Source organism: Hyla sarda, chromosome 1, assembly GCF_029499605.1.
Source record: "Hyla sarda isolate aHylSar1 chromosome 1, aHylSar1.hap1, whole genome shotgun sequence".
NCBI classification, from domain to species: Eukaryota; Metazoa; Chordata; class Amphibia; order Anura; family Hylidae; genus Hyla; species Hyla sarda.
This window is the reverse complement of record NC_079189.1, coordinates 204694931-204711072: the sequence shown is the minus strand read 5'-3', so window position 1 is coordinate 204711072 and position 16142 is coordinate 204694931. Positions and strand designations below refer to the sequence as shown.

At 41.6% G+C, this 16142-nt stretch overlaps 1 protein-coding gene across 2 annotated transcripts in view; it reads left to right on the top strand.

Moving 5' to 3' along the window:
- The window catches only part of GRID2 (glutamate ionotropic receptor delta type subunit 2), a 1137650-nt gene that overhangs the window by 291072 nt on the left and 830436 nt on the right, over positions 1-16142 (top strand). The gene's annotated exons all lie outside the window — the stretch shown is intronic.

Here is a 16142-nt window from a genome sequence, read left to right as displayed (position 1 = left end):
TTTTTCGCTAGACATGAGTTTCATGGCAATTTAATGTCAAAGAACAAAAACTGTATATTATATTCTTTTAGAAATATTTGATGAAACAGTTCAAAGTTTTCTATTTGTGTACAATAGTCGAATTTTTATAAACATAGCATACAAATATAGCAGCTGCAAAGTACTTCTGGGTATTATGCTATTAACAATACATATATATGCTATCTACGTAGCATGCCAGCCATGCACTTAGTTATATGGAACCTGTCATAGGGAAAATGCAGTCCAATCTGCAGGCAGTGTGTTATTAAGCAAGATAAGATGAGCAGATTTATATGTAATTTATTGAAAAATATATATGTTTTCATATAGTTTGTTATTTATTCATGTAAATCTCCCCTCATTCTGAGCTGAAAAAAGAACAAATGGAAAAACCAGCGCTCGGAGGCAGTATATAACATAATAACAATCAAACCAAAATATAGTAGATTGTCACTGAAATGGACTTACTTCACTAGGGGAGATGTGTAGGTACAGTAACCTTTCACATCATCCCCTTCCAGGAGAGTATGACAAAAAAGCCCGGAGGTCCGTGGATGGATAGGGTAGGTTTTATTGCGACGCGTTTCGGAGGGCTTACAGGATCGCCTCCTTCCTCAGGCATATATCAAAACAAAGTAATAACAGCCCCCTTAAATACATACCATGTCCGGGGTAGAGGCGTGTTGATTGGTTCTTGTGTTCTAATGGAAGGATGGTTTGAGGACCTGCAGATCCGGTTCTGCAGGTCACATGTTCCAGAGTCACGTGATCATAGATCACGTGATACCCAGAGGGGAGGAAAGCCCGGAGTTCCGGCAATGTGACCCGCGACCACGTGACGAAAATCGCCACGTGATCGGGGATGACACGCCGGCCCTCCGGACAGATGCGTTCCACGCTGGAGCGCTCCCAACTCGCAAGCGGAGATGGATGGAACACTCGACGCCTGCGCACCAGGCGTGTCGGCGACCCGATGCGCTCCAGGGCGGAACGCACTAAGGTGACTATCGGTAGATTATTAAAGAACCAAAAACGCCCATCCTACGGACATGTTTACAAAACAGGGAGGCCAGTAATACATTAAGAGAAACATGTTCAATTAAAAACATACAATACTGATATAGTATAATATAAAAAGAATACAAATATAAAAATATATAAATATAGTGTACACATGTACACGCAGGTGCAAGGACATATGCACGCGCATGTACACATGCATAAAGCACTCAATCACACATATGCTAACATACACACCCATACTCTCATATGTATATATATATATATATATATATATATATATATATATATACATACACATACACATACATACATACACATTCACATATACTTAGAAATAAACATGCACACATACACGTATTAACATACACCTACACACATAAATGTATACACACATAAAAAATACATATACCAGTGTACATACATACATGCATGCACATATAGTCACACATAGATTCCCATTAAACACATAGAGCATATTCTAACATATCACATCTCAATCACAGGCATATAATTAATTTAACATTATAAAAAAAAAGAAGAAAGAATAACACATTATATATATATATATATACACATATACATGTATCCATGTGTATACGCACACACACGCGTAAAAGCACGTGTGTGCACATACACACACAGACACATTCTTCCATATGAAAGGATAGCTAAAATACATACTCCACAATATATGCATGTCATATAAAATTTGCGTCAATTACTTGATGTATAGAGGAATCAATGCACTTGTTCTAAGGATTCGTTTAACCCCCGGGGCATTAAGGTATTCAATTTGAAGATCCAAAACATCTCCTTATTACATAGTAGTTTGTAATTATTATTTGGAATCTTTTCAAGAGGTGTTATTCTTAATAGTGTTGGATCTCTATTGTGTTGGAGGTTAAAATGCCTAGATACACTATGGAGGTTGAAGCCATGGCGTATATTGAATCTATGGCCATTGATACGCTGTCTTAAACTCGTAGTGGTTCTACCAATATATCTAAGGTCACACGGACACTCCAGTAGGTATATGATATAGCCACTAGCACAGTTAAGGTAATCCTTGATGTAATAGGGTTTGCAATCGGCTATGGGAATTTCGGTTCTCCTGTGCATAATAATGTCACAACATTTACAATTCTTAAGTCCACATTTGTAGGCCCCTGTAATAGCCTCACCTCCAAATAACGTACCCACCTCCCTCCGTGGGGTGAATTTCTTTTTTTGCTTAGTGGGTATTGATGGTGCAATGAGGTTTTTTAGGGTCTTTGATCTTCTAAAGATGCATCTAGGATTTTTAGGGACTATTTTCTCCATAATGGGATCCTGTTTGATGTGGTCCCAATTTTTAGAAAGGATCTTTTTGATGTAGCCATGTGAGGTATTGAATCGAGTCAAAAAGGCTAGATCCAATCTCTCTTGGTTGTCTCCGTTGGTGGCAGATTTCACCTGTAGACATTCATTTTGTCCAAGTTGTGAAATCCTGTCACTAGCATCTTTTATAAGTGGTTCAGGGTATCCTTTCTCCCTGAACCTACTTACTAGAGTCTTTAGTTGAGAAGAGCATTGTAGGTCAGAGGAGCAATTGCGTCGTATACGCCTCATTTGCCCATATGGGATATTGGTTTTCCATGATTTTAGATGACAACTAGAAAAATCTAGGTAGCTATTTGCATCCACCTCCTTAAAATAGGTGGTGGTGCAAATTTGACCAGATTCGATGTAGATTTTCAAATCTAGAAAGACTACCTCGGATCCACTGATGGTAGATGTAAAATGTAGACCCCAGTTATTTTGGTTGGTTTCAACTATAAAGGACAGCAAGGAGTCTTCTGTGCCGTCCCAAACTAAAATAATATCATCTATGAACCTACGATAAAAGATTATATGGGGATGTTGGAGGAGATTTGTCTCAAAAGACCCTACGTACAGGTTTGCGTAGCATGGGGCGAATTTAGTCCCCATTGCTGTACCGCAAACCTGTACGTAGTGGGTGTGGTCATAAACAAAATAGTTATGTTCTAATGTAAATTTAATGGAATTTAAAATAAATTCCTGTTGCTTAATGGGCATAAGCGGATCCTGAGATAGAAATCCCTTTACTGCCTCCAAACCTTTTTTATGTGGGATATTACTATACAATGCAGCAACATCTAGTGTTGCCCATGTATAGTGTTCCTTCCACTCCAAATCTTTTAGTAGTGATAGTAGGTGACTAGTATCCCGTAGGTAGGCCGGTAGGGATATAACATACTTTTGTAGTTGATGATCTATATATTCGGATAGCCGACTTGTCACCGATTCCATCCCTGCTATTATAGGGCGTCCTGGTGGTTTAATGGGGTCCTTATGGACTTTAGGGAGAAAATAGAAATAAGGTACCGAGGGGTTATGGTTGTAGATATAATTTCTCTCTCTTTTTAGGAGGCAGTTATCTCGTAATGCCTCATCTAATAAAGTTTTTAAGGAGCTATTGTAACTTGTAGTTGGATCCTGTTCTAGTTTCAGATAGTATTTACTATCTGAAAGGATCCTGAGTGACTCTTGATGATAGTCTATATAATCCATCAGGACTATCCCTCCTCCCTTATCTGCTGATTTAAGCACTATATCAGTATCTTCCATAAGGGATTTGAGTGTTTTTTGTTGTAGAGAGGTAAGATTTTTTCTATAGTGGTGTTGTCCTTTGGTGTTTTTATGTTGCATAGTTCTAAAGTCCTCCAAAACTTTATTATAGAAGATTTCTATATGAGCTCCCTTACTTTCAAGTGGGTAGAAGGTTGAGGCAGGTTTTAAAGAGGTAGGGATCGGGTCATTGAAGTTGACGACTTGGTCAGTTCCATCCTAGATGACCCGATCCCTACCTCTTTAAAATATGCCTCAAACTTCTACCCACTTGAAAGTAAGGGAGCTCATATAGAAATCTTCTATAATAAAGTTTTGGAGGACTTTAGAACTATGCAACATAAAAACACCAAAGGACAACACCACTATAGAAAAAATCTTACCTCTCTACAACAAAAAACACTCAAATCCCTTATGGAAGATACTGATATAGTGCTTAAATCAGCAGATAAGGGAGGAGGGATAGTCCTGATGGATTATATAGACTATCATCAAGAGTCACTCAGGATCCTTTCAGATAGTAAATACTATCTGAAACTAGAACAGGATCCAACTACAAGTTACAATAGCTCCCTAAAAACTTTATTAGATGAGGCATTACGAGATAACTGCCTCCTAAAAAGAGAGAGAAATTATATCTACAACCATAACCCCTCGGTACCTTATTTCTATTTTCTCCCTAAAGTCCATAAGGACCCCATTAAACCACCAGGACGCCCTATAATAGCAGGGATGGAATCGGTGACAAGTCGGCTATCCGAATATATAGATCATCAACTACAAAAGTATGTTATATCCCTACCGGCCTACCTACGGGATACTAGTCACCTACTATCACTACTAAAAGATTTGGAGTGGAAGGAACACTATACATGGGCAACACTAGATGTTGCTGCATTGTATAGTAATATCCCACATAAAAAAGGTTTGGAGGCAGTAAAGGGATTTCTATCTCAGGATCCGCTTATGCCCATTAAGCAACAGGAATTTATTTTAAATTCCATTAAATTTACATTAGAACATAACTATTTTGTTTATGACCACACCCACTACGTACAGGTTTGCGGTACAGCAATGGGGACTAAATTCGCCCCATGCTACGCAAACCTGTACGTAGGGTCTTTTGAGACAAATCTCCTCCAACATCCCCATATAATCTTTTATCGTAGGTTCATAGATGATATTATTTTAGTTTGGGACGGCACAGAAGACTCCTTGCTGTCCTTTATAGTTGAAACCAACCAAAATAACTGGGGTCTACATTTTACATCTACCATCAGTGGATCCGAGGTAGTCTTTCTAGATTTGAAAATCTACATCGAATCTGGTCAAATTTGCACCACCACCTATTTTAAGGAGGTGGATGCAAATAGCTACCTAGATTTTTCTAGTTGTCATCTAAAATCATGGAAAACCAATATCCCATATGGGCAAATGAGGCGTATACGACGCAATTGCTCCTCTGACCTACAATGCTCTTCTCAACTAAAGACTCTAGTAAGTAGGTTCAGGGAGAAAGGATACCCTGAACCACTTATAAAAGATGCTAGTGACAGGATTTCACAACTTGGACAAAATGAATGTCTACAGGTGAAATCTGCCACCAACGGAGACAACCAAGAGAGATTGGATCTAGCCTTTTTGACTCGATTCAATACCTCACATGGCTACATCAAAAAGATCCTTTCTAAAAATTGGGACCTCATCAAACAGGATCCCATTATGGAGAAAATAGTCCCTAAAAATCCTAGATGCATCTTTAGAAGATCAAAGACCCTAAAAAACCTCATTGCACCATCAATACCCACTAAGCAAAAAAAGAAATTCACCCCACGGAGGGAGGTGGGTACGTTATTTGGAGGTGAGGCTATTACAGGGGCCTACAAATGTGGACTTAAGAATTGTAAATGTTGTGACATTATTATGCACAGGAGAACCGAAATTCCCATAGCCGATTGCAAACCCTATTACATCAAGGATTACCTTAACTGTGCTAGTGGCTATATCATATACCTACTGGAGTGTCCGTGTGACCTTAGATATATTGGTAGAACCACTACGAGTTTAAGACAGCGTATCAATGGCCATAGATTCAATATACGCCATGGCTTCAACCTCCATAGTGTATCTAGGCATTTTAACCTCCAACACAATAGAGATCCAACACTATTAAGAATAACACCTCTTGAAAAGATTCCAAATAATAATTACAAACTACTATGTAATAAGGAGATGTTTTGGATCTTCAAATTGAATACCTTAATGCCCCGGGGGTTAAACGAATCCTTAGAACAAGCGCATTGATTCCTCTATACATCAAGTAATTGACGCGAATTTTATATGACATGCATATATTGTGGAGTATGTATTTTAGCTATCCTTTCATATGGAAGAATGTGTCTGTGTGTGTATGTGCACACACGTGCTTTTACGCGTGTGTGTGCGTATACACATGGATACATGTATATGTGTATATATATATATATAATGTGTTATTCTTTCTTTTTTTTTTTTTATAATGTTAAATTAATTATATGCCTGTGATTGAGATGTGATATGTTAGAATATGCTCTATGTGTTTAATGGGAATCTATGTGTGACTATATGTGCATGCATGTATGTATGTACACTGGTATATGTATTTTTTATGTGTGTATACATTTATGTGTGTAGGTGTATGTTAATACGTGTATGTGTGCATGTTTATTTCTAAGTATATGTGAATGTGTATGTATGTATGTGTATGTGTATGTATATATATATATATATATATATATATATATATACATATGAGAGTATGGGTGTGTATGTTAGCATATGTGTGATTGAGTGCTTTATGCATGTGTACATGCGCGTGCATATGTCCTTGCACCTGCGTGTATATGTGTACACTATATTTATATATTTTTATATTTGTATTCTTTTTATATTATACTATATCAGTATTGTATGTTTTTAATTGAACATGTTTCTCTTAATGTATTACTGGCCTCCCTGTTTTGTAAACATGTCCGTAGGATGGGCGTTTTTGGTTCTTTAATAATCTACCGATAGTCACCTTAGTGCGTTCCGCCCTGGAGCGCATCGGGTCGCCGACACGCCTGGTGCGCAGGCGTCGAGTGTTCCATCCATCTCCGCTTGCGCGTTGGGAGCGCTCCAGCGTGGAACGCATCTGTCCGGAGGGCCGGCGTGTCATCCCCGATCACTTGGCGATTTTCGTCACGTGGTCGCGGGTCACATTGCCGGAACTCCGGGCTTTCCTCCCCTCTGGGTATCACGTGATCTATGATCACGTGACTCTGGAACATGTGACCTGCAGAACCGGATCTGCAGGTCCTCAAACCATCCTTCCATTAGAACACAAGAACCAATCAACACGCCTCTACCCCGGACATGGTATGTATTTAAGGGGGCTGTTATTACTTTGTTTTGATATATGCCTGAGGAAGGAGGCGATCCTGTAAGCCCTCCGAAACGCGTCGCAATAAAACCTACCCTATCCATCCACGGACCTCCGGGCTTTTTTGTCATACTCTCCTGGAAGGGGATGATGTGAAAGGTTACTGTACCTACACATCTCCCCTAGTGAAGTAAGTCCATTTCAGTGACAATCTACTATATTTTGGTTTGATTGTTATTATGTTATATACTGCCTCCGAGCGCTGGTTTTTCCATTTGTTCTTTTTTCATACACGGACCACGGCACTGTGATTCCGGCTCACCCTGCGCCCTCCCTAAGGGATGTCTACATGACGGAGACTGTTTCAGTATATAAGTGACAAGAGGACTCCAGGTGTTAGTGGGGGATCACTGTCCTGTGACCTCCCACATACACCGGGTGAGTACAAACCTCTCCTACTTTCAATCGCTTTTGGGATTTGAGCGCCGCCTCTTTCTGTTTTATCTATTATATTTTCTCATTCTGAGCTGAGTAATCAAGAGGCAATCAATAATTGATAACTTTCTTTATGTGCACTAAGGCACAGAAATATGTCAGTCATTAAGTAGGACCACCTACCTGACTACTTCACCCAGAATGGGCAGAGATTTACATAACTTAATGACAAGTTATACTGAATATTTTCCATACAGCTCCATATTACTCATCTCAGCCCATTCAGCTCTGTAACATGATGCCAGAAGATTAGACTTAACTTTTCCCCATATTTAATGGTTGTCATTCTTTGGACCAATTTAGTAAGTACCCCATAGGACCTGCCATATTGGAGATGCTTTGACTCATCTAATCACCACAATTCGTCTCTCATCAAATCCTTAAGTTTGTACATTTTTCCTGCTTCCAATATCATGAAACTCATTAACTGACCTCTGACTTGATGTCTAATGTATACATTTTTTTTTTACAGGTGCCAATGTTATAAGATTATTGATGTTATTTATGTTATCTGGGTCACAAAATCAACTGATATGTAAAGGGTGATATTTGTAGTGAAATCTGAAGCAAAATTCTACACTCTCATTCTAACCCCTTAAGGAGTAAGTCAGTTTTGGCCTTAATGGGGAACTTTGGCACAGGATAGGGGATACAATTCTGATCGTTGGGGGTCCAACCTCTGGAACCCCCAACGATCTCCTGCCCGGCACCCTGGTGTTCTGAAGGCTTTTGTTCAGGACACTGACTCTGCTAGTGCATGGAGCAGCAGTGGTCAACACACCTCTCCATACACTGTCTATGGGAGAGCTAGAGATACATAAGTGCTGTACTCGTGTATCACTGGCTCTCCCACAGAGATAGATAAGGGGGCGTGTCAACCACCGTTCTGTGTACAAAGCAGTGGAAGCTCCATGCAAGAGGAGAGTCGAGATGACAGGCAGGAGATCGCCTGGGGTCCCAGCAGCCAGATCCTTCATGATCAGACACATATCCCCTATTGTGTGAATAGGAGATAAGAAGTAAAGTATCAGAGTTCCCCTTTAGTGATTAAAGTGTTATTTAAACTTACTTCTCAAAAGCCAGTTCCTGATCTTATTGGAACAAAACAGTTCTCATCTAAGCACTGTGCTCCAGGACTGTGATCAATTTTTCTCACTTCTCTTTAGAGATGTATGAAGAGTGGTGTATGGACGGGTAAGGGTAAAAACAAACTTTTACTGTACTACTAGATGTCAACAGTAAATTAAGCTTTGATCAAAATGCAAAAAGTTTTTTTTTGAATCCCAGCCACTAGTGCTGGAGAAAAGCTGCCATGTAAAGCATTTCACCAGTGGGTGATCACATGACACAACATATAGGTCAACAAGATTATCCCCACTTGCAAGTATAATTAGATGTGAAAGGGGCAAGGAGAATGAGAAGATCAATAATCCATCAGCATAAAAATGTTGCCCTTTATTTTACATTAAACACAGTCACATGATACAAATGCTTTGGTGTTTCAGGCCAATTAATTCCTTATTCATGGCTACTTGATTTTCTCTCTTTTTTCTTGACAATTGATCCAAAAGCCAAGTATAACCAATGTATTCTGTGGACACGTAGGGAAAAAAGGTCATGCTAAGACCATGTACTAATCTAAAAACATTAGCAGCATTTACTATGAATTCTCACTAGGTGATAATTACAATTTTAATAATCTACATAAACTTTTCCAGCTTTTATTATTATTATTATTATTATTATTATTACAAATAAAGATTTGAAAATAAGTTCTTTATTTTTACAGACAGAGAAAATGAATTATGAATTTGAAGAGAGGGAATAAGGCTTAATTTACACCAGAATTTATTCACTGTTTATTGGCTTAACATGATACAAATTCAAGTTATTGATATATATCTATCAATATATATATATATATATATATATATATATATATATATATATATATATACATATCGCATTTTTTTCTCACTCTATCACTTTTCAATGTAATCATAGTTGACCAGTGGATTTCCTGACAGCATAGTAATCCAGAATATCATGTTTTCACTTGATAATAATCACTAAAAAAGCCAAGATCACACATAGTGATGGTCACTACAGTGTCTATCAATAATGGGAAGCACTTGGTTATTCTTAGGCTCTATCTGTTCCCAAATGCCCCTGAGCAACCAGATATCTTCTAAAGATTTTCGCAAACGTCATCATAAAAGATATATTTTAGGCTTGCCACTGTTGAATCTAAAATTGTTCCTAGTGTCATAGGGGGGTATTTATCAATTTTGCCTGTTGACAGTTTTTTTTTTTTTTATCATTTGGTGCAAGCTGTTAGTAATTTTGGCTCAAATGTTGAAATCAGCTGTTCACAGCGCCTTTTACACAGAACTTACCACCACAGAGGACAGCGTATTTTACCCTGTAGAGCAGCCATTTCGGAGTCCCTCCTGCAGTATATCAGCAAGCGACATGAGTAATTTTCTTTTGTGGGGTTTATAGCCACCATGTGAAATGGATTTTATTTTCAACTTGGCTATTTTTTTTTTTTTTTTTGTTACTTGGGTAGTTTTTTTTTTGACAGCCGTTGGCTGTCCGAGCATGCTGGGAGTTATAGTTTTGCAACATCTGGAGGTCAGCAGGTTGGAGACCACTGCTTTAGTGCTTACCTTTCCTGTACCTGTGTGGCCATGTCCAATACTGGCTCAACGGAGGGTGAAGGTTCCTCAGAGACAACTATGTCGCAGGATAGTATTGAGCAGCCCTGGAGGCGTCGCTGCTTTCACAAAAAAAATGTTTTAATGTATTTTGACGCCTTTACATTTTCTGACATTGGTAAGTGTGTTTTCCATGTGCAAAATTTCTTGGCGGGGATTTGCACCAAAAAAACGGGATTTGTGCCAAAATTGCGCCAAAGATCGATTGGCGCAAATTATGAATTACTGACTAAAGTAAAAATCACACACAGGACCATGTGATTTTGAGAAAGTTGTAAAAATGACAGTGGAGAAGATGCGCCAAACTTTGGCGCAAAAAGACACTGCGCCAAAGTATTGCGCCAAAGTTACGTGAAAAAAACATATAAATCCTTTGATAAATACCCCCCATAGTGAATCTATTCTATGTTCTTCCAACTTTGCACTGAGTGAATTTGCTTATCTCCAGTTTGATATTTTATCAGTCTTGTTTAGAAAACTGAATATTCTGTTACACCTCATCTACAAAACAATGGCATACACTCCAGGACACATCTGCCAAAAGAGCTACTTTCTAAATATTTTCAGCAAGAAAATCATAGAGAAGATAAAACAGAGAGCAGCCAGTTGAGCCAAAATTGTTGGTTGTGAATGACCGTGTAGTGTGGAAATTGCTATTTACAGTCCCTAGAAAATAAATAAAATTAGGTACATAGAACTATAGGTATATATCACTTGTGACATAATGCTGTGACTTTTTTTTTTATGACTTTAGTAAGAAATTAGAAGTTCATGAGTTTTTGAGTACTGGCATTTTGACAGGTGCATTTATTATCATGACAATATTACAATAATGATGTTGACTTTTAATTAAATGTTGTTGACATATATTATGTCTGCAGATTAACCATCTGCCTTTGCCATAATGACATTCCAAAGCTATGTCAGAGCAAGCCCTATGTGATTTTAATGCCCCAAGATGTTGCTTAAAACTGGAAGGTCACTAAACTGTCATTTAAACATTTGACAAAAAAATTATAAATGAGAAAAAGTTACATTTAATGAACAATTTATAAGAGATAGATAACTTAATTATTGAATTTCTCTATAGTTTTGTGTGTTTATGAACATTAGTTCCAAATGTATAAAAAAAAACTATTAAGACTATTAGTACTCTTGAAGGGGTACTCTGCTGCTCAGCGTTTGGAACAAACTGAACACTGGGGCCGGTGCCGGGAGCTTGTGATGTCAGAGTCCTGCCCCCTCATGATGTCATGCCCCTTCCCATAGAATTGCATTGAGGGGGTGGAGCTTGATGTCATGAGGGGCGGGGCTATTACATCACAAGCTCCCAGCGTTGGCTGCAGCAATCAGAACAGTTTGTTTCAAACATTGAGCAGCGGAGTACCCCTTTAATACTATTATTAGTAAAAATTAATAATAGTATTATTTGTAATACCAGTATTAGTATTTAATGATGTCAATAGTATTAAATATGCTTTTTTTTTTTTTTTTTTTTTTTTTTTTTACTTTTGGACAGGCGTAAGTTAGTTAGGTTAACTAACAACAGCATAGCAAAAAAATCAAAAAAATAAAACACAGAAAAGGAATGCACATATAAACATTAAATCAGAGTCAAACAAGCCAATACTAGTGAAAGTGGTGTCATACAGATTTATTCACCAGAAGAGTAGTCATAGAACATGCCAAGAAAACATTAAGATACACAGGATATGGCAAAGCAGAGCCAAGGATTAATTGTTTTTTACAGGCGATCACTGAAAGCAGACTACTGCCTGATATAGACCAACTAAGCCTGGGATCACATATGTCCGGCATCTGACATAGGTGAACTCAGCCTAGATCTCAACTCAACTGATACCACAACTGATGGCAAGTTGTCATCATTTGTATAGCATCTGGCATCCATTGTTTCTGGACGGTGGACAGTAGAACGCATCAAACTGCGTTCCCCTGTCCGGTGCCATCCAGCGTGTCCAACCATCCGGCGTCAAAATTCAGAACCTTAATGACTGTGACTTGTCCCATTAAAATGAATGGGATCAGTTTTAGAATCTGTTTCCCTCCAATGCAAACCAGAGGGAAACTATGCTGGATGCCTGATATATGTGAACCCAGCCTTAGACCCAGCCAAGTGACCGGAGCACAGCATGTGAAGCCAGGCCAGGTGCGATCGTTACAATAATACTGTATATATTTATTTGATGTATGAATATTATTCACAAATCCTAATAAGAAGAGTGGTTGTATTGTTATAGATTATTATTGTTATTTATATTATAGCTGTAAAATGTATCCTTTATGTCAGAGCTGCCATGATAAAGTATTGTTGAAGCTGGTTACTTCTGTTCTTGTCTGCTATGTGTTACGCCGAGCGCTCCGGGTTCCCGCTCCTCCCCGGAGCGCTCGCTTCACCTCCTCCGCTGCAGCGCCCCGGTCACGTCCTCTGACCCGGGGCGCTGCGATCCTGCTGCTAGCCGGGATGCGATTCGCGATGCGGGTAGCGCCCGCTCGCGATGCGCACCCCGGCTCTCCTACCTGACTCGCTCCCCGTCTGTTCTGTCCCGGCGCGCGCGGCCCCGCTCCCTAGGGCGCGCGCGCGCCGGGTCTCTGCGATTTAAAGGGCCACTGCGCCGCTGATTGGCGCAGTGGTTCCAATTAGAGTTATCACCTGTGCACTCCCTATATTACCTCACTTCCCTTGCACTCCCTTGCCGGATCTTGTTGCCTTAGTGCCAGTGAAAGCGTTCCTTGTGTGTCCCTTGCCAGTGTTTCCAGACCTTCTGCCGTTGCCCCTGACTACGATCCTTGCTGCCTGCCCCGACCTTCTGCTACGTCCGACCTTGCTTCTGCCTACTCCCTTGTACCGCGCCTATCTTCAGCAGCCAGAGAGGTGAGCCGTTGCTAGTGGATACGACCTGGTCACTACCGCCGCAGCAAGACCATCCCGCTTTGCGGCGGGCTCTGGTGAAAACCAGTAGTGGCTTAGAACCGGTCCACTAGCACGGTCCACGCCAATCCCTCTCTGGCACAGAGGGTCCACTACCTGCCAGCCGGCATCGTGACAGTAGATCCGGCCATGGATCCCGCTGAAGTTCCTCTGCCAGTTGTCGCTGACCTCACCACGGTGGTCGCCCAGCAGTCACAACAGATTGCGCAACAAGGCCAACAGCTGTCTCAACTGACCGTTATGCTACAACAGTTGCTACCACAGCTTCAGCAGTCATCTCCTCCGCCAGCTCCTGCACCTCCTCCGCAGCGAGTGGCCGCTCCTGGGATACGCTTATCCTTGCCGGATAAGTTTGATGGGGACTCTAAGTTTTGCCGTGGCTTCCTTTCCCAATGTTCCCTGCATCTGGAGATGATGTCGGACCTGTTTCCCACTGAAAGGTCTAAGGTGGCTTTCGTAGTCAGTCTTCTGTCCGGAAAAGCCCTGTCATGGGCCACACCGCTCTGGGACCGCAATGACCCCGTCACTGCCTCAGTACACTCCTTCTTCTCGGAAATCCGAAGTGTCTTTGAGGAACCTGCCCGAGCCTCTTCTGCTGAGACTGCCCTGTTGAACCTGGTCCAGGGTAATTCTTCCGTTGGCGAGTATGCCGTACAATTCCGTACACTTGCTTCAGAATTGTCCTGGAATAATGAGGCCCTCTGCGCGACCTTCAAAAAAGGCCTATCCAGCAACATTAAAGATGTTCTGGCCGCACGAGAAATTCCTGCTAATCTACATGAACTTATTCACCTAGCCACTCGCATTGACATGCGTTTTTCTGAAAGGCGTCAGGAACTCCGCCAAGATATGGACTCTGTTCGCACGAGGCGTTTCGTCTCCTCGGCTCCTCTCTCCTCTGGTCCCCTGCAATCTGTTCCTGTGCCTCCCGCCGTGGAGGCTATGCAGGTCGACCGGTCTCGCCTGACACCTCAAGAGAGGACACGACGCCGTATGGAGAACCTCTGCCTGTACTGTGCTAGTACCGAACACTTCCTGAGGGATTGTCCTATCCGTCCTCCCCGCCTGGAAAGACGTACGCTGACTCCGCACAAAGGTGAGACAGTCCTTGATGTCTACTCTGCTTCTCCACGTCTTACTGTGCCTGTGCGGATGTCTGCTTCTGCCTTCTCCTTCTCTACAGTGGCCTTCTTGGACTCTGGTTCTGCAGGAAATTTTATTTTGGCCTCTCTCGTCAACAGGTTCAACATCCCAGTGACCAGTCTCGCCAGACCCCTCTACATCAATTGTGTAAATAATGAAAGATTGGACTGTACCATACGTTTCCGCACGGAGCCCCTTCTTATGAGCATCGGATCTCATCATGAGAGGATTGAACTTTTGGTCCTCCCCAATTGCACCTCGGAGATTCTCCTTGGACTTCCCTGGCTTCAACTTCATTCCCCAACCCTGGATTGGTCCACTGGGGAGATCAAGAGTTGGGGGTCCTCTTGTTCTAAGAACTGTCTAAAACCGGTTCCCAGTAACCCTTGCCGTAACTCTGTGGTTCCTCCAGTAACCGGTCTCCCCAAGGCCTATATGGACTTCGCGGATGTGTTCTGCAAAAAACAAGCTGAGACTCTACCTCCTCACAGGCCTTATGATTGCCCTATCGACCTCCTCCCGGGTACTACTCCACCCCGGGGCAGAATTTATCCTCTCTCTGCCCCAGAGACTCTTGCCATGTCCGAATACGTCCAGGAGAATCTAAAAAGGGGCTTTATCCGTAAATCCTCCTCTCCTGCCGGAGCCGGATTTTTCTTTGTCTCCAAAAAAGATGGCTCCCTACGTCCTTGCATTGACTACCGCGGTCTTAATAAAATCACGGTTAAGAACCGCTACCCCTTACCCCTCATCTCTGAACTCTTTGATCGCCTCCAAGGTGCCCACATCTTCACTAAATTGGACTTAAGAGGCGCCTATAACCTCATCCGCATCAGAGAGGGGGACGAGTGGAAAACGGCATTTAACACCAGAGATGGACACTTTGAGTATCTGGTCATGCCCTTTGGACTGTGCAATGCCCCTGCCGTCTTCCAAGACTTTGTCAATGAAATTTTTCGTGATCTATTATACTCCTGTGTTGTGGTATATCTGGACGATATCCTAATTTTTTCTGCCAATCTAGAGGAACACCGCCGGCATGTCCGTATGGTTCTTCAGAGACTTCGTGACAACCAACTCTATGCCAAAATTGAGAAATGTCTGTTTGAATGCCAATCTCTTCCTTTTCTAGGATATTTGGTCTCTGGCCAGGGACTACAGATGGATCCAGACAAACTCTCTGCCGTCTTAAATTGGCCACGCCCCTCCGGACTCCGTGCTATCCAACGCTTTTTGGGGTTCGCCAATTATTACAGGCAATTTATTCCACATTTTTCTACCATTGTGGCTCCTATCGTGGCTTTAACCAAGAAAAATGCTGATCCCAAGTCCTGGCCTCCTCAAGCAGAAGACTCCTTTAAACAACTCAAGTCTGCCTTTTCTTCGGCTCCCGTGCTCTCCAGACCTGACCCTTCCAAACCCTTCCTATTGGAGGTTGATGCCTCCTCAGTAGGAGCTGGAGCCGTTCTTCTACAAAAAAATCCTTCCGGGCATGCTGTCACTTGTGGTTTTTTCTCTAGGACCTTCTCTCCAGCGGAGAGGAACTACTCCATCGGGGATCGAGAGCTTCTAGCCATTAAATTAGCACTTGAGGAATGGAGGCATCTGCTGGAGGGATCAAGATTTCCTGTTATTATCTACACCGACCACAAGAACCTCTCCTACCTCCAGTCTGCCCAACGGCTGAATCCTCGCCAGGCCCGGTGGTCTCTGTTCTTTGCCCGATTTAATTTTGAGATTCACTTTCGTCCTGCCGATAAGAACA